This window comes from Protopterus annectens, chromosome 15.part0, assembly GCF_019279795.1.
Source record: "Protopterus annectens isolate FY-2018-M chromosome 15.part0, PAN1.0, whole genome shotgun sequence".
NCBI classification, from domain to species: domain Eukaryota; kingdom Metazoa; phylum Chordata; order Ceratodontiformes; family Protopteridae; genus Protopterus; species Protopterus annectens.
Genome location: NC_056749.1, coordinates 60,304,732 through 60,327,475, shown reverse-complemented (window position 1 = coordinate 60,327,475; position 22,744 = coordinate 60,304,732).

The following is a 22,744-nucleotide window of genomic DNA, read 5'->3' as shown; positions in this document are numbered from 1 at the left end:
ACTCCTGATATTTTTTCATGCTTCATTCCGAAGACTTTCTTCTTCTACTCAAAGCTAAGTACCCCGTTGGGGAAACTTTTTTCTTGCTCCAGTCCGATGTCAGAAAAGGTTAATAATTGTATTTCTTGTGGGAAGCAAATACCTCATAAGGATTTCCACTCTTACTGTATTCCTTGTTTAGGCCCTGACCACGATGTAGCTAGTTGTCGGTTTTGTGCTAGATTTAACCAATGTACTATTAAGCGGAGGTACGATTTTGCTTTTCACTACTTTGGCAGGCGATTTAATTACAATATGTCGTCGGACACGCTTCCGACTACGAGAGTTCACAAACAACACAAGTAAAAGGACAGGCCTCCGAGGTCCAAATCAGACGATGGTTTACAAGCAGAGCCAGCTACAGGTTCGGTTGTCGTCAGTGAGGCGCTTTCGCAGCCCCTGCCGTCGGCCAGTTCAGAACCGATTGCCGAAACGGACTCCCATGAGGAGCCAACTAGGCCTTTGAGTACTCCAGCTGCAGGACCTTCGGACAATGCTCCCTTGGATGGGTCCGGAGCCGCTGTGCAGGTACCGGCTTCCGAGGGGGTTTTCAGGCGTACACAGCTTCTGATAAAGGCAAAGACAAAGACAAAGGCGAAGACTCCTTCTAAATCAAAGACTCCAGCCCAGGCCTCTTCTGATCTGGGACCCAAATCTCAGAAACAGATGCTTAAAATGGCGGAGGACTTACCAACCATGATTAGGGGTTCACATCCCCCTCCAGACAAAAGGCCAAGGCAAGAAGTGGATTATGAATCCTCTGATCAGGCATCTATTTCTTCAGTGTCTTCCTCTGAACAGGAATATACTTTCCCTCCTTATGAGGATTCTGATGCTGAGGAATCCATTCCCTCAGCTTCTCCTCCTGAGGATTTTTCTTTTGGGGAAACTTTACATGACATGAGGGAACATTTTCACTGGGAAGGACAGGAATACTCTGAATCTAAGAGAAGGCTTTGGGATTTCCTTCTTCTTCCCCAACACAGACCCCTGGCTATTCCTCCTATTTTGGATATTGTGGATGATGTCTTTACTGAGGCTAATTTAACTCCTGACTCCTTTCCTCTAGCCCCTGCTAAGCCTGACAGATATTACAGGGTCCCTGACTCCCACCAGTTCCTTTACAAAAATCCTGCTGCTGATCCAGAAACCATTTCTCATGGTCCTAAGGGTGTTAAGGCCGCCTCTGCTAAAAACCCTATTCTGTCAGATAAGGATTCTAGAGCTTTGGAAAGATGGGGCAGAAAAGTGTACACTTCTGCTACTTTATCCATTAGGGCTTTAAATTTTCAATTTCATATGCTAAAATATCAGCAATTTCTGCTGTCTGTTATGAAACTAAAGCTAGGCACCAATTCTGCATGTGCAGATAATAAGGAATTACACGATTTGATGCATGCTACTGAACAAGTGGGGAAGCATGGTTTACACTGTGGTTTTGATGCTTTGGAGGCCTCATGCAGGGCGGCTGCCTCTGGCACAGTCATTAGAAGGCATGCTTGGTTAAAGGAACAAAACTTACCTGATCAAGTGAAAGCAAAGTTACTGGATGCTCCTGTTCAGCATAATGTTTTGTTTGGGCCTAAGGCTGAAGAGGTGATAAAGAAAATGGAGGATAAGGCAAAATCCATGCAAACGGTTAAGGATTTCTTACAAGTTCAGCCCCCAAGATTTAGCAGAAATTGGCCAACAAAAAATTGGTCTTTTCCCAGCTTGGACAGGTCTCAGAGGGGTAGATATAGGTGCTCCAGAGGGAGGCCTCAAGCACAGACCTCTTACAGACCTAGACAATGGAGTGCTTCCACCTCCAGGGGTGGAGAGGACAGACCTCAATCTTATAGAAAACAGGCTCAATGACTCCCCCTGCATGGCTCCAGGAACCTCTCTCCTGGAAGTCCCTCTAGGAGGAAAACTCTCACTTTTTCAACAAAATTGGACTTGCATAACCCTAGACAAGTGGGTTCTGGATGTAGTTTCAAGAGGTTACAAATTCCACTTTCATACCTTGCCAAGACCAAACGGATGGCCAGACCTACCAAAACACCAATGGGCAGAGGCATTGAACCAGGTGGGATCCCTCATGGCTATGAGGGCCATCGAACTGGTTCCATAATCAGAGACGGGGCAAGGCTTTTACTCAAGGCTCTTCCTAGTTCCCAGAAAACAAAATTCATGGAGACCTATCCTGGATCTGTCAGTCTTAAATACTTTCCTGGAGATACCAAAGTTCAAGATGCTTACTCTGCAGCAGCTCCTGCCAATGTTGAGCAAAAATGCATGGATGGTGACATTGGATTTAAAGGAGGCTTACCTACACATCCCTATCAGACAGGAGTGCAGAAAATACCTCAGGTTCAAGGCCGGCTCGAAACATTACCAATTCTCTGCTGCCCTTTGGCTTGTCTACTGCCCAGGGTCTTCACCAAGTGCCTGGCACCAGTAGTAGCTTATTGCAGACTCAAGGGAATTCAAATTTACCCTTATCTGGACGACTGCCTTATTCAAGCAGACAGCAAGGATGTCTTACTCCAGCACCTGGAATTTGTTCAAAATCTACTCAAGTACCTGGGATTCACTGTGAACATAAAAAAGTCAAATTTGACACCCATACAACAGATAACTTTTCTGGGTGCTCTTCTAAACACAACAACCCAGATAGCATTCCTGATATCTGAAAAACAACTACAGCTGGCTTCAACTTTCAAAACCTTGGCGTTAATGTCTCAGCTAACTGCAAGGAAATTCCTGCAGGCTTTGGGTTACATGGCCTCCTGCATCCTTTTCATACCATATGCAAGACTACATATGAGAAAAATACAATGGTACCTAAAAAGTGTATGGTCCCAGCATTGCCACAGTCTAGACACACAGATTGCTGTCTTGCCTTGCCTACAAAAGGAATTCCATTGGTGGGCCCTGGCATGTCTTCACAAGAAAGGGAAAGCCTTCAGTCTGCCTCCAGCCAACCAAGTGTTAACCATGAACGCCTTGGATTACGCATGGGGAGCCCACTTGCAGGGGAAAGGCCTGCAAGGTTTTTGGACAGAGGATCAAAAGCACCTACATATCAATTTAAAAGAGATGTTAGCTGTACAGAATGCCCTCTTGGTTTTCAGGGATCTTCTACTGCCAGTACAACTACTGATATGGACAGACAACACCACAGTTATGTGGTACATAAACAAGCAAGGGGGTTCACACTCCTACCCCCTTTGCAGACTAGCCATGACTCTATGGAACACGGCTCTAGCTTGCAAAGTGGATCTACAAGCTCAGTTCCTGCCAGGGAAACAAAATATTCTGGCAGACAGCCTGAGCAGGAACCTGTCAGACCCACACGAGTGGATGCTAGACACCCAAATTTTCAAGATGATTACAGAAGCCTGGGGCTGCCCGGACATAGATCTATTTGCATCCCCCCTCAACCACCAGTTACAGATTTTTTGCACAATGACATTTCACAATCTAGCATGGAAAGTGGATGCGCTCTCATTCAGTTGGAGGAACCTGTCCGGGTATGCCTTTCCTCCTCTACCTCTTCTTCCACGGGTGTTAATAAAGATCAAGCAGGACAAACCCAAGATGATTTTACTGGCCCCAAATTGGCCTCGTCAATTTTGGTACTCAACACTGATGAATCTATCCCAGGAGCCTCCTTGGATTTTACCTCAGATTCCAAATCTTTTGTCCCAACACCAGGGCCAGGTTCTGCACTCTTATATCAAAACTCTCAGCCTGGCGTATTCAGGGTCTATGATTAATCCTATCCTTCCCAAACAGGTCATGGATGTCATCTTAGAAGCCAGACGGCCTAGCACTAGGAAATCTTATGCAGGTAAATGGAAGAGATTTTGCACCTGGATGCATGCTCAGGATTCGGATCCTCATTCCAAATATTCCATTAATTTTACATTACCTGACAGACATGTTACATAAGGGTTTATCCTTCTCCTCCATAAAAATACATGCCTCGGCTATCTCTGCACATTACAATACAGATCCTCCAATCTTTTCGCATCCACTTCTGAAACAATATCTCAGAGGAGCAAAGAATTTAAGGCCCCCTAGGACATCAGCCATACCTGCCTGGGACCTCAACTATGTTCTGGAAAAACTCACTCTGCCTCCTTTTGAGCCTGCTGCCACATCTGACATTAAGTATTTATCATGGAAGACAGCTATCCTACTGGCTTTGACTTCAGCCAGGAGAATCTCAGAGTTACAAGCTCTCATGGCTGTGGAACCTTATATTATTTTTCACCAAGACAGGGTGTCTTTAAGGACTAATCCTACTTTCATGCCTAAAGTGGTTTCCAAAGTGGCTTTAAATCAAACTATTCACCTGCCAACTTTTTTCACTAATCCACAAAATAAGGGGGAAAGGATCTTGCATTCCTTGGATGTGCACAGGCAGCTTCGTTTCTACCTGGACAGAACCAAGGACATCAGGAAACAGAGCAACTGTTTGTTTCTTATGCAGCAAATTCCCAAGGCAAAGCTATTTCAAAACAGACCATTTCTAAATGGATTGCTCATGGAATCAGATTTTGTTATTCTCATCATGGAAAGCAACTCCCAGGAAAAATTAGGACTCACTCTATCAGAGCTGCTGCTACTTCAGCTGCCTTTCTCAGGGGAGTCCCTACCAAAGATATTTTGGAAGCTGCAACTTGGAGTTCAGTGCATACTTTCTCTAAGCACTATAATCTCCCTCTTTATTCTAAGTCTAGGGCAGGCTTTGCTTCTGCAGTCTTGCAAGGTCTTCTAGCTGCCCCTTCTACTCTATAACCACCACCCTTTATCTCAGCTTTGGGATTCAACCCTACAGTGATGACTGCAACAGTGAAACACGATGAACATAGTACAGTTGTGTACACTTACCATAAATGTAGATGTTCGAGTGTCTTCACTGTTGCAGTCTGGGTTACCCACCCTCCTGTCTCCTCTTATACTTTTATTAGTGTGGTTTCCCACTTCATCCTTCTTCTGAGGTGTATTTGCTACAGGGTATGGGGTTTGTTGTATGTTACATTTTTGTTTTACTATTAGCCTTCACTTTTGGGCACCTGACATCTGGGGCAAGAAAAACTGGAGAACATGGCGTCGGCTGGCAGCTTTGTACTCCTGGTGCTCTGACGTCAGGGAGCATGACTGAACAGCCGACGCCAGACCCAGACTTTGGGATTCTGGCCGACCGAGGGCTGCCTGCCGGCAGGAAGAACCCTGCAGTGATTACTGCAACAGTGAAGACACTCAAACATCTACATTTATGGTAAGTGTACACAACTGTACTTTACACCTTACTGTCAGCAGCCTGCCTCTAAATAAGATAGGGCTGACACCAATGGTTGCATCTCATGTTAAACCATACTGCTGGCAGCTTGAGTCTGAATCAGAAATGGCTGACTCTTGTAGTTGCCGCACAGGTTAGACCTTATTGCTGGCAGCCTGCCTCTGAATCAGAAAAGGCTGACTCCAGTGGTTGCAGCTATTGTTACACCTTATTGCTGGCAGGCTGCCTCTGAATCAGAAACGGCTGACTCCAGTGGTTTCATTTCATGTTAGACCTTACTGTTGGCAGCCTAACACTGAATCAGAAAGGGCTGACTCCAGTTGGTGTAGTTCATGTTAGACCTAACTGCTGGCAGCCTGCCTCTGAATCTAAAAGGGCTGACTCCAGTGGTTGCATCTCATGTTAGACCTTACTGCTTGCAGCCTGCCTCTGAATCAGAAAGATTTGACTCCAGTGGTTGCAGCTCATGTTAGACCTTACTGCTGATAGCCTGACTCGGAATCAGAATGTGCTGACTCCTGTGGTTGCAACTCATGTTAGACCTTACTGCTAAAAGCCTACCTCTGAAACTTAAAGGGTTGACTCCAGTGGTTTCATCTCATGTTAGACCTTACTGCTGGAAGCCTGACACTGAATCAGAAAGGGCTGACTCCAGTGGGTGCATCTCATGTTAGACCTTACTGCTGATAGCCTGACTCTGAATCAGAATGTGCTGACTCCATTGGTTGCAACTCATGTTAGACCTTACTGCTGAAAGCCTACCTCTGAATCTTAAAGGGCTGACTCCAGTGGTTTCATCTCATGTTAGACCTTACTGCTGGAAGCTTGACACTGAATCAGAAAGGGCTGACTCCAGTGGTTGCATCTCATTTTAGACATTCCTGCTGACAGCCTCCCGCTGAATCAGAAAGGCTGACCCCAGTGGTTGCATCTTATGTTAGATGTTACTGCTGGCAGCCTGCCCCTGAAACAGAAAGGGCTGACTCTAGATTTTGCATCTCAGGATATACCGTACTGCTGGCAGCATGCCTATGACTCAAAAGGGGCTGACTCGAGTGGTTGCATTTTATGTTAGCCCTTACTGCTGGCAGCCTGCCTCTGAATCAGAAAGTGTTGACTCCAGTTGTTGCATCTCATGTTAGACATTACTGTTGATAGCCTGACTCTGATTCAAAAATGGCTGACTTCAGTGGTTGGACCTCATGTTAGACCTTACTGCTGGCAGTCTGTATCTGAATCAGAAAGGGCTGAATCCAGTGGCTGCATCTCATGTTAGACCTTACTGCTGGCAGCCTGCCTTTGAATCAGAAAGGGCTGAAGTCAGTGGTTGCATATCATCTTAGACCTTACCGCTGGTAGTCTCTCTCTGAATCAGAAAGGGCTGACTCCAGTGATTGCATCTCATGTCAGACCTTACTGCTGGCAGCCTGCCTCACAGTCAGAAAGGGCTGACTCCAGTGGTTGCATATCATCTTAGACTTTACTGCTGGCAGTCTTGCTCTGAATCAGAAAGGGCTGACTCCAGTGGTTGCATTTTATGTTAGACCTTACTGCTGGTAGCCTGCCTCTGAATCAGAAAGGGCTGACTCCAGTGGTTGCATCTCATGTTAGACCTTACTGTTGATAGTCTGACTCTTAATCAAAAAGGGCTGACTCCAGTGGTTGGATCTCATGTTAGATCTTACTGCTGGCAGTCTGTATCTGAATCAGAAAGGGCTAAATCCAGTGGCTGCATCTCATGTTAGACCTTACTGCTGGCTGCCTGCCTCTGAACCAGAAAGGTCTGACTTCAGTGGTTGCATCTCATTCTAGTCCAGCCTGTCACTGAATCAGAAAGGACTGACTCCAGTGGATGCATCACTAGTCAGACCTTAATGCTGGCAGCCTGCCTCTGAATCAGAAAGGGCTGTCTCAGTGGTTGCATCTCATGTTAGCTCTTACTGCTGGCAGTCTGTATCTGAATGAGAAAGGGCTAAATCCAGTGGCTGCATCTCATGTTAGACCTTACTACTGGCAGCCTGCCTCTGAATCAGAAAGAGCTGACTCCAGTGGTTGGATCTCATGTTAGACCTTACTAGTGGCAGCCTGCCTGACAGTCAGAAAGGGCTGACTCCAGGGGTTGCATGTCATGTTAGCTCTTACTGCTGGCAGTCTATATCTGAATGAGAAAGGGCTAAATCCAGTGGCTGCATCTCATGTTAGACCTTACTACTGGCAGCCTGTCTCTGAATCAGAAAGAGCTGACTCCAGTGGTTGGATCTCATGTTAGACCTTACTGCTGGCAGCCTGCCTTTGAATCAGAAAGAGCTGACTCCAGTAGTTGCATTTTATGTTAGCCCTTACTGCTGGCAGCCTGCCTCTGAATCAGAAAGGGCTGACTCCAGTGGTTGGACCTCATGTTAGACCTTACTGCTGACAGCTTGCCTCTGAATCAGAAATGGCTGAAGGAAGTGGTTGCATCTCATGTATTACCTTACTGCTGGCAGCCTGCCTGTGAATCAGAATGGGCTGTCTCCAGATGTTGCATCTCAGGATATACCTTACTGCTGGCAACATGCCTATGACTCAGAAGGGGCTGACTCCAGTGGTTGCACTTTATGCTAGCCCTTACTGCTGGCAGCCTGCCTCTGAATCAGAAAGGGCTGACTCCAGGTGTTGCATCTCATGTTAGACCTTACTGTTGATAGTCTGACTCTGATTCAAAAAGGGCTTACTCCAGTGGTTGGACCTCATGTTAGACCTTACTGCTGGCAGTCTGTATCTGAATCAGAAACGGCTGAATCCAGTGGCTGCATCTCATGTTAGACCTTACTGCTGGTAGCCTGCCTCTGAATCAGAAAGGGCTGAATCCAGTGGTTGCATCTCATATTAGACCTTACTGCTAGCAACCTTCCTCTGAATCAGAAAGAGCTGACCCCAGTGATTGCATCTCATGTTAGACCTTACTGCTGGCAGCCTGCCTCACAGTCAGAAAGGGCTGGCTCCAGTGGTTGCATATCATCTTAAATCTTACTGCTGGCAGTCTGGCTCTGAATCAGAAAGGGCTGACTCCAGTGATTGCATCTCATGTCAGACCTTACTGCTGGCAGCCTGCCTCACAGTCAGAAAGGGCTTACTCCAGTGGTTGCATATCATCTTTGACCTTACTGCTGGCACTCTTTCTCTGAATCAGAAAGGGCTGACTCCAGTGGTTGCATCTCATGTTAGAACTTACTTTTGATAGTCTGACTGTGAATTAAAAAGGGCTGACTCCAGTGGTTGGACCTCATGTTAGACCTTACTGCTGACAGCCTGCCTCTGAATCAGAAAGGGCTGATGCAAGTGGTTGCATCTCAGGTTAGACGTTCCTGCTGGTAGCCTGCCTGTGAATCAGAATGGACTGATTCCAGACGTTGCATCTCAGGATATATCTTACTGCTGGGAGCATGCCTATGACTCAAAAGGGGCTTACTCCAGTGGTTGCATCTTAGAGTCGAAATTACTGCTGGCAGCCTGCTTCTGAATCAGAAGGGGCTGACTCCATTTGTTATAGCTCAAGCTAGACCTTAGTGCTGGCAGCCTGCCTCTGAATCAGAAGGGGCTGACTCCAGTGATTACAGCTCAGGTTAGACCTTGCTGCTGGTAACATGCCTCTGAATCAGACTGGGCTGACTTCAGTGGTTGCAACTCAGTTTAGTCCTTACTGTTGGTAGCATGCCTCTGAATCTAAAAGGGCTGACTCCAGTGGTTGCATCTGATGTTAGATGTTACTGCTAGCAGACTGCCTTTGAATCAGAAAGGGCTGACTCCAGTGGTTGCATCTCAGGGTAGACCTTACTGCTGGCAGTCTGCCTCAGAATCAGAAAGGGCTGACTGCAGTGATTGCACCTCATGTTAGACCTTACTGCTGGCAGTCTGCCACTGAATCAGAAAGTGCTGACTCCATGGTTGCATCGCATGTTAGACCTTATTGCTGGCAGTCTGCTTCCGAATCAGAAAGGGCTGACTTCAGTGGTTGCATCTCAATGGATGGGAGATTGCAGATATACCCCAGGGATTACTTCAGTGTCACTGCTTGACAGAGGCACAGCAAAATGATAGGCATAGTTTTTATTCAAACTAAAGGGGTGGCGAAAGCCACATAACTATGGGCTAGGCTTATAAATGCCCTTGGGCAGATAGCCTAGTATGAACCTATGTTAGACTGTACTTTTGGCAGCCTGCCTCTGAATCAGAACGAGCTGACACTAGTGACCGCATCTCATGTTAGACCTTACTGCTGGCAGCTTGCCTCTGAATCAGAAAGTGCTGACTCCAGTGGATGCATCTCATGTTAGAACTTACTGCAGGCAGACTGCCTCTGAATCACAAAGGGCTGACTCCAGTGGTTGCTTCTCATGTTAGACGTTAGTGCTGGAAGCCTGTCACTGAATCAGGAAGAGCTGACTCCAGTGGTTGCATCTCATCTTAGACCTTCCTGCTGGCAGCTTGCCTCTGAATCAGAAAGTGCTGACTGTAGTGGTTGCATCTTATGTTAGACCTTACTGCTGGCAGTCTGCCTCTGAATCAGAAAGGGCTGACTCCAGTGGTTGCACCTCATGTTAGACCTTACTGCTGACAGCCTGCCTCTGAATCAGAAAGGGCTGACTCCGGTGGTTGGATCTCATGTTAGACTTCACTGCTGGCAGCCTGCCTCTGAATCAGAAAGGCCTTATTCCAGTGGTTGCATCCCATGTTAGACCTTACTGCTGGCAGTCTGCCTTGGAATCTGAAAAGACTGAATCCTGTGGTTGCATCTCACGGTAGACCTTACTGCTGTCAGCCTGCCTCTGAATCACAAAGGGCTGACTCCATTGGTTGCATCTAATGTTAGACCGTACTTTTGGCAGCCTGCCTTTGAATCAGAAAGGGCTGACTCTAGTGATTCCATCTCATGTTAGTCCTTACTGCTGGCAGCCTGCCTCACAGTCAGAAAGGGCTGACTCCAGTGGTTACATCTCATGTTAGACCTTACTGCTGGCAGTCTGCCTGTGAATCAGAAAGGGCTGACTGCAGTGGTTGCACCTCATGTTAGTCCTTACTGCTGGCAGCCTGCCACTGAATCAGAAAGTGCTGACTCCATGGTTGCATCGCATGTTAGACCTTATTGCTGGCAGTCTGCTTCTGAATCAGAAAGGGCTGACTCCAGTGGTTGCATCTCATGTTAGACCTTACTGCTGGCAGACTGCCTCTGAATCAATTAGGGCTGACTCCAGTGGTTGCATCTCATGTTAGACCTTACTGCTGGCAGTCTGCCTCTGAATCACAAAGGGCTTACTCCATTGGTTGCATCCCATGTCAGACCATACTGTTGTCAGCCTGCCTCTGAATCAGAAAGGGCTGATTCTAGTGATTGCATCTCATGTTATACCTTACCGCTGGCAGTTTGCCTTTGAATCAGAAATGGCTACTGTAGAGGTTGCACTTTATGTTAGTCCTTACTGCTGGAAGCCTGCCTTTGAATCAAAAATGGTTGACTCCAGTGGTTGCATCTTATGTCAGACCTTACTGCTGGCAGCCTGCCTCTGAATCACAAATGGCTGACTCCAGTGCTTGCTTCCCATCATAGACGTTACTGCTGGATGGCTATCTCTGAATCAAGAAGAGCTGACTCCAGTGGTTGCATGTAATTTTAGACCTTCCTCCTGGCAGCTTGCCTGTGAATCAGAATGGACTGACCCCAGTGGTTGCATCTCAGGTTAGACATTACTGCTGGCAGCATTCCTGTGAATCAGATGGGTCTGACTCCAGAGATTGCATTTCAGGTTAGACCTTACTGCTGGCAGCCTGCCTCTGAATCAAAAGGGGCTGACTCCAGTGGTTGCTCTCAGGTTAGACCTTACTACTGGCAACCTGCCTTTGAATCAGAAAGGGCTGACCCCAGTGGTTGCATCTCATGTCAGACCTTACTGCTGGCAGCCTGCCTTTGAATCAAAATGGGCTTACCTCAGTGGTTGCATCTTATGTTAGATGTTACTGCTGTCAGCCTGCCTCTAAATCAGAAAGGGCTGACTCCTGTGGTTGCACCTCATGTTAGACCTTACTGCTGACAGCCTGCCTCTGAATCAGAAAGGGCTGACTCTGGTGGTTGCATCTCATGTTAGACTTTACTGCTGGCAGCCTGCCTCTGAATCAGAAAGGCCTTATTCCAGTGGTTGCATCCCATGTTAGACCTTACTGCTGGCAGCCTGCCTCTGAATCACAAAAGGCTGACTCCATTGGTTGCATCTCATGTTAGACCGTACTTTTGGCAGCCTGCCTCTGAATCTGAAAGGGCTGACTCTAGTGATTACATCTCATGTTAGACCTTACTGCTGGCAGCCTGCCTCTGAATCACAAAAGGCAGACTCCATTGGTTGCATCTCATGTTAGACCGTACTTTTGGCAGCCTGCCTCTGAATCTGAAAGGGCTGACTCTAGTGATTACATCTCATGTTAGATCTTACTGCTGGCAGCCTGCCACTGAATCAGAAAGTGCTGCCTCCATGGTTGCATCGCATGTTAGACCTTATTGCTGGCAGTCTGCCTCTGAATCACAAAGGGCTTACTCCATTGGTGGCATCCCATGTCAGACCATACTGTTGTCAGCCTGCCTCTGAATCAGAAAGGGCTGGCTCTAGTGATTGCATCTCATGTTAGACCTTACCGCTGGCAGCCCGCCTCTGAATCAGAAAGGGTGACTCCAGTGATTGCATATCAGGTTATACCTTACTTCTGGCAGTCTGCCTGTGAATTAGAAAGGGCTGACTCCAGAGGTTGCATCTCAGGTTAGACCTTACTGCTGGCAGCCTTCTTTTGAGTCAGAAGGGGCTGACTTCAGTGGTTGTATCTTAGATTAGACCTTACTGCTGGGAGCATGGTGGTGAATCAGAAGGGCTGACTCCACTGGTTACAGCTCAGGTTAGACCTTACTTTTGGCAGCATGATTCTGAATCAGAAATGGCTGTCTACAGTGGTTGCTTCTCATGTTAGGCCTTACTGCTGGCAGCCTGCCTCTGAATCAGAAATGGCTGACTCCAGTGGTGGCATCTCATGTTGGACGTGACTGCCAGCAGCATGCCTCTGAATCAGATAGGCCTGATACCAATGGTTGCATCGTATGATAGACCTTACTGCTGGCAGCCTGCCTCTGAATCAGAAAGGGCTGATTCCAGTGGTTGCATCAGTAGTCAGACTTTACTGCTGGCAGCCTCCCTCTGAATCAGAAAGGGCTGACTCCAGTGGATGCAGCTCTTGTTAGACCTTACTGCTGGCAGCCTGCATCTAAATCAGAAAAGGCTGACTCCAGTGGTTGCAGCTCATGTTAGACCTTACTGGTGGTAATCTACCTCTGAATCAGAAAGGGCTGATTCCAGTGGTTGCAGCTCATGTTAGACTGTACTGCTGACAACCTCCCTCTGAATCAGAAAGGGATGTCTCCATTGGTTGCATCTCATGTTAGACCTTACTGCTGGCAGCCTGCCTCTGAATCAGAAAGGGCTGACTCCAGTGGTTGCATCACATGTTAGACCTTACTGCTGGCAGCCTGTCTCTTAATCAGAAAGGGCTGACTCCAGTGGTTGCATCTCATTTTAGACCTTACCGCTGGCAGCCTGCCTCTGAATCAGAAAGGGTGACTTTGTGGTTGTATATCATGTTAGACCTTACTGCTGCCAGTCTACCTCTGAATCAGAAAGAGCTGACTTCAGTGTTGCATGTCATGTTAGACCTTACTGCTTGCAGCCTGCCTTTGAATCTGAAAGAGCTTACTCCAGTGGTTGCATCCATGTTAGACATTACTGCTGGCAGCCTGCCACTGAATCAGAAAGTGCTGACTCTAGTGGTTGCATCTCATGTTAGACCTTACTGCTGGCAGCCTGCCTCTGAATCACAAAGGTCTGTCTCCATTGGTTGCATCTCATGTTAGAGCGTACTTTTGGCAGCCTGCCTCTGTATCAGAATGGGCTGACTCTAGTGATTGCATTTTATGTTAGACCTTACTGCTGGCAGCCTGCCTCACAGTCAGAAAGGGCTTACTCCAGTGATTTCATCTCATGTTAGACCTTACTGCTGGCAGCCTGCCACTGAATCAGAAAGTGCTGACTCCAGTGGTTACATCTCATGGTATATCTTACTGCTGGCAGTCTGCCTCTGAATCAGAAAAGGCCACATCCTGTGATTGCATCTCATGGAAGACCTTACTGCTGACAGTCTACCTCTGAATCAGAAATGGCTTACTCCATTGGTTGCATCTCATGTCAGACCATACTGTTGTCAGCCTGCCTCTGAATCACAAAGGGCTGACTCTAGTGATTGCATCTCATGTTAGTCCTTACTGCTGGCAGTCTGCCTTTGAATCAGAAAGAGCTGACTGCAGATGTTGCTCTTTATGTTAGTCCTTACTGTTGGCAGCCTGCCTCTGAATCAAGAGGGCTGACTCCAGTGGTTGCTTCTCATGTTAGACGTTACTGCTGGACGCCTGTGTCTGAATCAGGAAGAGCTGACTCCAGTGGTTGCATCTCATCTTTGACCTTCCTGCTGGCAGCTTGCCTCTGAATTAGAATGGACTGACCCCAGTGGTTGCATCTCAGGTTAGACATTACTGCATGCAGCATTCCTGTGAATCAGAAGGGTCTGACTCCAGAGATTGCATTTCAGGTTAGACCTTACTGCTGGCAGCCTGCCTCTGAATCAAAAGGTTCTGACTCCAGAGATTGCATTTCATGTTAGATCTTACTGCTGGCAGCCTGCCTCACAGTCAGAATGGGCTGACTCCAGTGGTTGCTCTCAGGTTAGACCTTACTACTGGCAACCTGCCTTTGAATCCGAAAGGGCTGACCCCAGTGGTTGCATCTCATGTCAGACCTTACTGCTGGCAGCCTGCCTTTGAATCAAAAAGGGCTTACCCCAGTGGTTGCATCTTATGTTAGATGTTACTGCTGTCAGCCTCCCTCTGAATCAGAAAGGACTGACTCCGGTGGTTGCATCTCATGTTAGACTTTACTGCTGGCAGCCTGCCTCTGAATCAGAAAGGCCTGTTTCCAGTGGTTGCATCCCATGTTAGACCTTACTGCTGGCAGCCTGCCACTGAATCAGAAAGTGGTGACTCCAGTGGTTGCATCTCATGGTAGACCTTACTGCTGGCAGTCTGCCTCTGAATCAGAAAGGGCTGAATCCAGTGGCTGTATCTCATGTTAGACCTTACTGCTGGCAGCAGCATGCCTCTTGATCAGAAAGGGCTGTCTCTAGTGATTGCATCTCATGTTAGACCTTACTGCTGGTAGGCTGCCTCTCAGTCCCAAAGGGCTGACTCCATTGGTTGCTTCTCATCTTAGACCGTACTGTTGGCAGCATGCCTCTTGATCAGAAAGGGCTGACCCCAGTGGTTGCATCTCATGTCAGACCTTACTGCTGGCAGCCTGCCTTTGAATCAAAAAGGGCTTACCCCAGTGGTTGCATCTTATGTTAGATGTTACTGCTGTCAGCTTGCCTCTGAATTAGAAAGGGCTGACTCCGGTGGTTGCACCTCATGTTAGAACTTACTGCTGACAGCCTCCCTCTGAATCAGAAAGGACTGACTCCGGTGGTTGCATCTCATGTTAGACTTTACTGCTGGCAGCCTGCCTCTGAATCAGAAAGGCCTGTTTCCAGTGGTTGCATCCCATGTTAGACCTTACTGCTGGCAGCCTGCCACTGAATCAGAAAGTGGTGACTCCAGTGGTTGCATCTCATGGTAGACCTTACTGCTGGCAGTCTGCCTCTGAATCAGAAAGGGCTAAATCCAGTGGCTGTATCTCATGTTAGACCTTACTGCTGGCAGCAGCATGCCTCTTGATCAGAAAGGGCTGTCTCTAGTGATTGCATCTCATGTTAGACCTTACTGCTGGTAGGCTGCCTCTCAATCCCAAAGGGCTGACTCCATTGGTTGCTTCTCATCTTAGACCGTACTGTTGGCAGCATGCCTCTTGATCAGAAAGGGCTGACTCTAGTGATTGCATCTCATGTTAGACCTTACTGCTGGCAGCCTGCCTCCGTCAGAAAGGGCTGACTCCAGTGGTTGCATCTCGTTAGACCTTACTGCTGGCAGCCTGCCTCTGAATCAGACAGGGCTGACTCCAGTGGTTGCATCTCAGGTTAGATCTTGCTGTTGGCAGCATGCCTCTGATTTATAAATTGCTGACTCCAGTGGTTGCATCTCAGGTTAGACCTTGATGTTGGCAGCATGCCTCTGGATCAGAAATGGCTGACTCCAGTGGTTGCATCTGATGTTAGATGCTACTGCTGGCAGTCTGCTTGAAAATTAGAAAGGGCTGACTCCAGAGGTTGCTTCTCATGTTAGACGTTACTGCTGGAAGCCTGTCTCTGAATCAGGAAGAGCTGACTCCAGTGGTTGCATCTCATCTTAGATTTTCCTGCTGACAGCTTGCCTCTGAATCAGACATGGCTGACTCCAGTGATTGCATCTCAGGTTAGACCTTGCTGTTGGCAGCATGCCTCTGAATCACTCCAGTGGTTGCACCTTATGTTAGATTCTACTGCTGGCAGACTACCTTTGAATCAGAAGGGGCTGACTCCAGTGGCTGCATCTCAGGTTAGACCTTTCTGCTGGTAGCCTGCAGTTGAATCAGAAAGGGGTGACTCCAGTGGCTGCATATCAGGTTATATGTTACTGTTGGCAGTCTGCCTGTGAATTAGAAAGGGCTGACTCCAGAGGTTGCATTTCAGGTTAGACATTACTGCTGGCAACCTTCTTATGAATCAGAAGGGGCTGACTTCAGTGGTTGCATCTTAGATTAGACCTTACTATTGGCAGCCTGCCTCTGAATCAGAAATGGCTGACTCCAGCGGTGGCATCTCATGTTGGAGTGACTGCCAGCATCCTGCCTCTGACTCAGACAGGGGCTGACACCAATGGTTGCATCTCATGATAGATCTTACTGCTTGCAGCCTGCCTCTGAATCAGAAAGGGCTGACTCCAGTGGTTGCATCACTAGTTAGACCTTACTGCTGACAGCCTCCCTCTGAATCAGAAATGGCTGACTCCAGTGGTTGCAGCTCTTGTTAGACCTTACTGCTGGCAGCCTGCATCTGAATCAGAATGGGCTGACTCCAGTGGTGGCAGCTCATGCTAGACCTTACTGGTGGTAATCTACCTCTGAATCAGAAAGGGCTGATTCCAGTGGTTGCAAGTCATAGGTTCATAGGTTCATAGGTTCATACTAGGCTATCTGCCCTAGGGCATTTATAAGCCTAGCCAGAATGTGTTTGGCTTTCGCCACCCATTTTAAATTTATTTTGCTATGCCCTTTTTCGAGGTTAGTATACTGTGCCTCTGTCTAACAGTGACACAGAAGTGATACCCGGGGTAAACCTACGATCTCCCATCCACTCATCAAGATTCCTCTTGAAGAGAGTCAATGAGGGACTCTGCCTAACCTGGACTGGGTTTTTATTCCAGAGTGAAGGGAGCCTCTGGGTTATGAATTTGTCCCTCCAGCATGTCCTATTTATTTCAGTGCTGAGGTTCAAGTCTCTCGAGCGTAGCTCAATGGGATTTGGATTTTCTGAGGTGCAGCATGTCCATTAATTCCAGGTTGGACATGGCTTTATACGTCAGGCACAGATCGCCTCTGAACAGGCGGTATGCCACTGAGTAGAGCTGGAGTTTCTTTAACCGGGCAGCATATGGCATCTGTTTGAGCCCTTTGATCCTCTTGGTGAGGTACTTTTGGGGTCTTTCCAGTTGCTGCAGGTGTCTGGTAAGGAACATCCCAAAGGCATTGTACTCAATTATGGGCCTGATGAGGGATGAGTAAAGAGGCACGATGACCTCCCTGATCTAGATGTGAATCCCTTCATGATTAGGTGGGCTATATAAAATGTTTTTCTAACCACTTTGGCCATGTGGTTGTCAAATGAGAGATTGCTATCAACTTGGGTCCCCAGGTCCCTAATTACTTCTTCTGTACTTAATGGATTACCACCTATGTGGTAATTTGTGGGCACTTTGTTTTTGCCAAAGGGATGACTATACACTTTTGGCATTTAGCTTGAGGCCATGGCTCTGGCACCAGTTGTCTGTTTCTATGAGGCCCTTTTGGATGATGCTTGTGTCGGCTGGAGAGTCGATTATGGTGCCCAGTTTGCAGTCATCTGTGAACTTGGTCAGCCACAGTCCTTCCGTGTTGGCCTGTACCTCCGAGAAATATATACCGAACAAGAGAGGTCCCAGGACTGAGCCTTGTGGGACACCACTTGTAACTGGTTTGGAGTCTGACATGGCTCCAGCAATTCTAACCATGTGGGTTCTGTCCTTGAGCCAGTTTGCAATCCATCTAGTGACATAGGGGTTTATATTTAAGCTGGTGAGCTTATCTATAATGCCCGAGTGAGGTATTGTATTAATGGCTATAGCGAGGTCCAGGTAAGCTGTGTGGACCACCTTCCCCTCGTCAATGGCCTTGGTGACTGTTTCAAAGAAATCAACCAGGTTTAAGAGGCAGGATCTGCCCTTAACAAAGCCGAACTGGGTAGGATCCAGTGTCTGTAGGTCCCCAATATCTTTATTTATGAGGTCCATGATGATTCTTTCCATAGCTTTGCAGACCAAGCTAGTCAGGCTTATGGGGCGATAGTTTCCAGGATCCATTGAGGCACCACCTTTATGGAGAGGGACCACTGTTGCTGTACGCCACTCTTTGGGCACATATCCTGTAGTAAGGCTGAGATTGAACAGTAGTTTTATGTTTGGGTTTAGCTCTTCTTGGAGTTCATGTAGGATGCACCCGGGACACCGTCTGGTCCCATTGATGCTGTGTTTTTTGCTTTGGAGAGGGCAGCTCTTACTTGAGCATCTGAGATGTCAGGGGGGCAGCACTCTGCTGGGATAGATATTTGCCCTTTGGTGGTGGGGAGTTTGCGCTGAACCTGTCAGCTAGGATGTTGGCAATGTCTGTGGGTTCGTGTATTTTTGTCATTTAGGACTAATTCTGAGCATATCTGGGAATTACCACCCAGGTTCCTAACATAACTAAAGAAAGCCTTGTGATTATCCTTAGTGTCCTGTGCAATTTTTCTCTCGAAGCTGGCCTTAGACAATTTTATGAGTGCCCGTAGTTTTTTGCTAATACTGATAAGTGATGCCTTCCCTTTTTGGGATTTTGCTCTATCATTTAGTAGCTTCCTCCTTCTATTGTATAGTTTGTTTATGGCTGGGGTCCACCAGACAGGACGTCTGCCTTTGGAGGATTGGGTCTTGGTTTTATTTGGGATCGCATGATCCATGCATTCCTGAAGGTGTTTATAGAATGTGTTTATAAAGGATTCTGTGGTCTGGGCCGTATTTTCCACAGGCCCGGGGGCTTTGAAGGATTCCACCTCGGTTTTGAGGAGTGTGAAATTTGCTTTAGAGAAGTTTTTCACTGTGGTTTTCTGGGCAGGGGGTGGAGTCGGGATGTGAATATCCAGTGAGATTAGTTTATGGTCTGATCTTACCAGTGAGGGATACACTTCTGGTCTGGAGCATAGAGTCCCCATGTTGGTGATGATCAGGTCCAGTATGTTTTCCCCTCTTGTGGGAGTGGTAACAAGTTGTTCCATAGCATTTGAGTTTATAAATTCTAGGAACCTTTGGGCTAGGGTGTTGGAGCTAGAGTAATGCTCCCAGTCTATGTTTGGGTAGTTGAAGTCGCCCAATATAATGGTGTTTGGAGAGACCTTCATATTTTCCAGTGTTCTCAGGAAGGCATAGTGGGGTTCCTGGGTTTGGGAGGGTGGTCTGTAGCAGGCTATAAACTGGAAGGCAGTTTTACCCACTGTTAGTTGCACATGGATAGTCTCTGATGCTTCGTGCTTTGCCACCAACCTGGAGGTGTGGGTATCTTTGATGAATATCGATACTTCCCCTCCTTTTGTGGTTCGGTTCAAGTCTTGAGGCCGAAAAGCATGGTATGAGGTATAACCTGGTAGTGCTGGGGTGCTCTCGGGAGCCCTGAACCAGGTTTCTGTTACTGCACAGATATCGATGTTCTCCATGCTAAGGAGAGTTTCGAGTGCGTGCATCTTGAGGTTTAGACTTCTGGCGTTGAGTAGCATTACTCTTAGTTTCTTATCCCTTGTGATACCTATGGAGGTGGGTTTGTCTTTTGAGCCTTGCCTAAAAAAGGCACTATGGGGGTAGCAAGAGCCTTTGCCAATATCCGAAAGCCCAGGGGTGACAGGTGCAAGCCGTCCCTAGCGAAGAATCGTGGCTTGTCGAGCATATTATCCCAAGCTGACAGGCATTGGATCCCCTTTGAATGACACCAGTACTTAAGCCAATTGTTGAAATTGATCATCTTGTCTTCATATTGTGGCATCATTCTTGGTGAGGGTAAGATGCTACTCAAGGTCAGGGTCATACTGGCCTGGGCTACATGCTCAGAGAGCTCCTCTATGTCTCTTTTCATGTAGTCCAGGAGGTGCCTCAGGTCATTCACACCAGCATGGACAATGACTGAGTCATATTTGTACTTGCCTTGAAGTGACCTGAGTGCTTGTGTTATGTGGCGGATCCTAGCGCCCGACAGGCTGCTCATCGTAACCCTCTCCTTGTTTAGCCTGGTGAGCGGGACGTCAGTGTGCCTGACGATAGAGTCACCTATTACAAGTGTATCAGGTGTGTTCTTTAGTCTTAAGGGCTGTGACTGTTCGGCACACTGGCTTTGTGAGATATGTGTTGCACGTGTTTTGTTTTGGGGTAGCGGTTGCTTGGGTGTCTGCTTTGGAGGTCTCTGCTGCTTAGGCAGATCTTTATTTAGAGCCTCCGAGTATGTTTTTGTGTGATTATGTGTTTGGTTTGCTGTCGTGGTAGGTCTATGTGAGACTGGAATTGTAGTGAGTGTGGTTTCCTTCTCCTCCTGACTGGTTATGCCAGTACTGAGCTTAGCCTCCAGTTTGGCTATATGGTTGCATCTCTCACATGTGTTGGAATTTGTTGGGAGGAGGAGAGGGTTGTCTGTGTACATGAGGCAGTTGTAACATTGCCTCAAGATTCCCAGATTCACCAGCTGGACCGGAGAGGAGATTGACAACTGACCTTTGGACATGCTAGAATAATATTGGGAATTCCTTTATAATTGAAAACAAGGGCCAGTGGGGAGTGAGGGTGTAGTGCTTTTAATTTTTAGTGCTGACTTATATTAGACCTCATGTTAGACCGTACTGCTGATAGCATGCCTCTGAATCAGAAAGGGCTGTCTCCAGTGGTTGCATCTCATGTTAGACCTCACTGCTGGCAGCCTGCCACTGAATCAGAAAGTGCTGACTCCATGGTTGCATCGCATGTTAGACCTTATTGCTGGCAGTCTGCTTCTGAATCAGAAACGGCTGACTCCAGTGGTTGCATCACATGTTAGACCTTACTGCTGGCAGCCTGCCTTTTAATCAGAAAGGGCTGACTCTAGTGGTTGCATCTCCTCTTAGACCAGAAAGGGCTGACTCTAGTAGTTGCATCTCCTCTTAGACCTTACTGCTGACAGCCTGTCTTTGATTCAGAAAGGGGACCCTGTGGTTGTATTTCATGTTAGACCTTTCTTCTGGCAACCTACCTTTGAATCAGAAAGGGCTGACATCAGTGTTGCATCTCATATTAGACCTTACTGTTGGCAGCCTGCCTTTGAATCTGAAAGGGCTTAATCCAGTGGTTGCATCCCATGTTAGACCTTACTGCTTGCAGCCTGCCACTGAATCAGAAAGTGCTGACTCTGGTGGTTGCATCTCATGGTAGACCTTACTGCTGGCAGTCTGCCTCCTGCCTCTGAATTAGAAATGGCTAAATCCTGTGGTTGCATCTCATGTTAGACCTTACTGCTGGCAGCCTGCCTCTGAATCACAAAGGGCTGACTCCATTGGTTGCATCTCATGTTAGACCATACTTTTGGCAGCCTGCCTCTGAATCAGAAAGAGCTGACTCTAGTGACTGCATCTTATGTTAGACCTTACTTCTGGCAGTCTGCCTCTGAATCAGAAAGGGCTGAATCCTGTGGCTGCATCTCACATTAGACCTTACTGCTGGCAGCCTGCCTCTGAATCAGAAAGGGCTGATTCCAGTGGTTGCATCACATGTTAGACCTTACTGCTGGCAGCCTGCCTCACAGTCAGAAAGGGCTGACTCCAGTGGTTGCATCTCATCTTAGACCTTACCACTGGCAGCCTGGCTCTGAATCAGAAAGGGTGACTTTGTGGATGTCCTTCATGGATGCATCTGCAGTCATAACAAATGGGTTGTCCTGTCGTCAGGCAGCCCTTCGGTCGGCCGGATTCCAAAGTCTGGGTCCGGCCGCTGATGTCGCACTTCACCCGACGTCATCACTGCTGGTCTTCGGGTATAAAGGCATCAGCCGACGCCATTTTCCTCAGTCTTTCTTGCCGCGTGGCGCCCGAAGCAGAAGCTGTTCGCAAGTGCCGGTCGGTCAGATCCAGAGATTACTACTACCGAATACTACTTCGAAGACTACTAAAAGCTAAGTACCCGTTGGGGACTCTTTCTTGCCTCAGCCGATGTCAGAAAAAGTCAATAACTGTTTAACTTGTGGGAAACAAATACCTCATAAAGATTTCCACTCTTACTGTCTGCCTTGCTTAGGCCCAGACCACGACGTAGCAGCCTGTTCGGCCTGTGCTTCCTTCAACCGACGAACGCTTAGGCGTCGGTCGGACTTTGCTGAACAGTTTTTCGGCTCAGATTTTGCGTACATTATGCCGTCGGATCCTCCGACTACCCAAATTGTTAAAAAACGCAAAGAAAAAGACCGACACTCGCGGTCTGCGGTTTCGGCCGAAACCACGGTTAAGCAAGCCTCGAGTGTCTCGGTTTCGGCCGAAACCGAGAAAACCGGTCAATCTTCAGCCGAATCCATGACTACTACTGAGGCTCCTGCTACCTTAGTTGAATTGGCCTCAGAAATTTTGCCTACAACTGTGGTCCCTAGTGATTTATCAGACACCATCCCTTTGGATGTTTCTACCCCAGCACGTGGTGCTGCTAGGCCTCCTGCAGCCATGTCGATTAAGGCCTTTGCCAGGGCTAAAGCAGCCAAATCTGTTAAATCAGTGCCTGTTAAGCCCTCCTCACACAGGCCCACTTCAAGTTCACAAATGCTTACTCTGGCAGAAGATTTAATATCCTTAATTAGGGGATCCCAATCTCACCCAGACAGGGCCTCTCAGCCCCAGAAAGAGACCTAGAGCAGAGCCCCCCGAGCCAGTGTCCTCTGATGATTCTGCGGATGACTCAGACATTACAGACCAGCCAGAGGCTCCTTTTTCTACTTATGAAGATTTCGATGCTGAAGAATCCATTCCAGCTGCCTGTCCACCAGAGGAATTTTCCTTTGGGGAAACCTTACATGCCATGAGAGAACAATTCCAATGGCA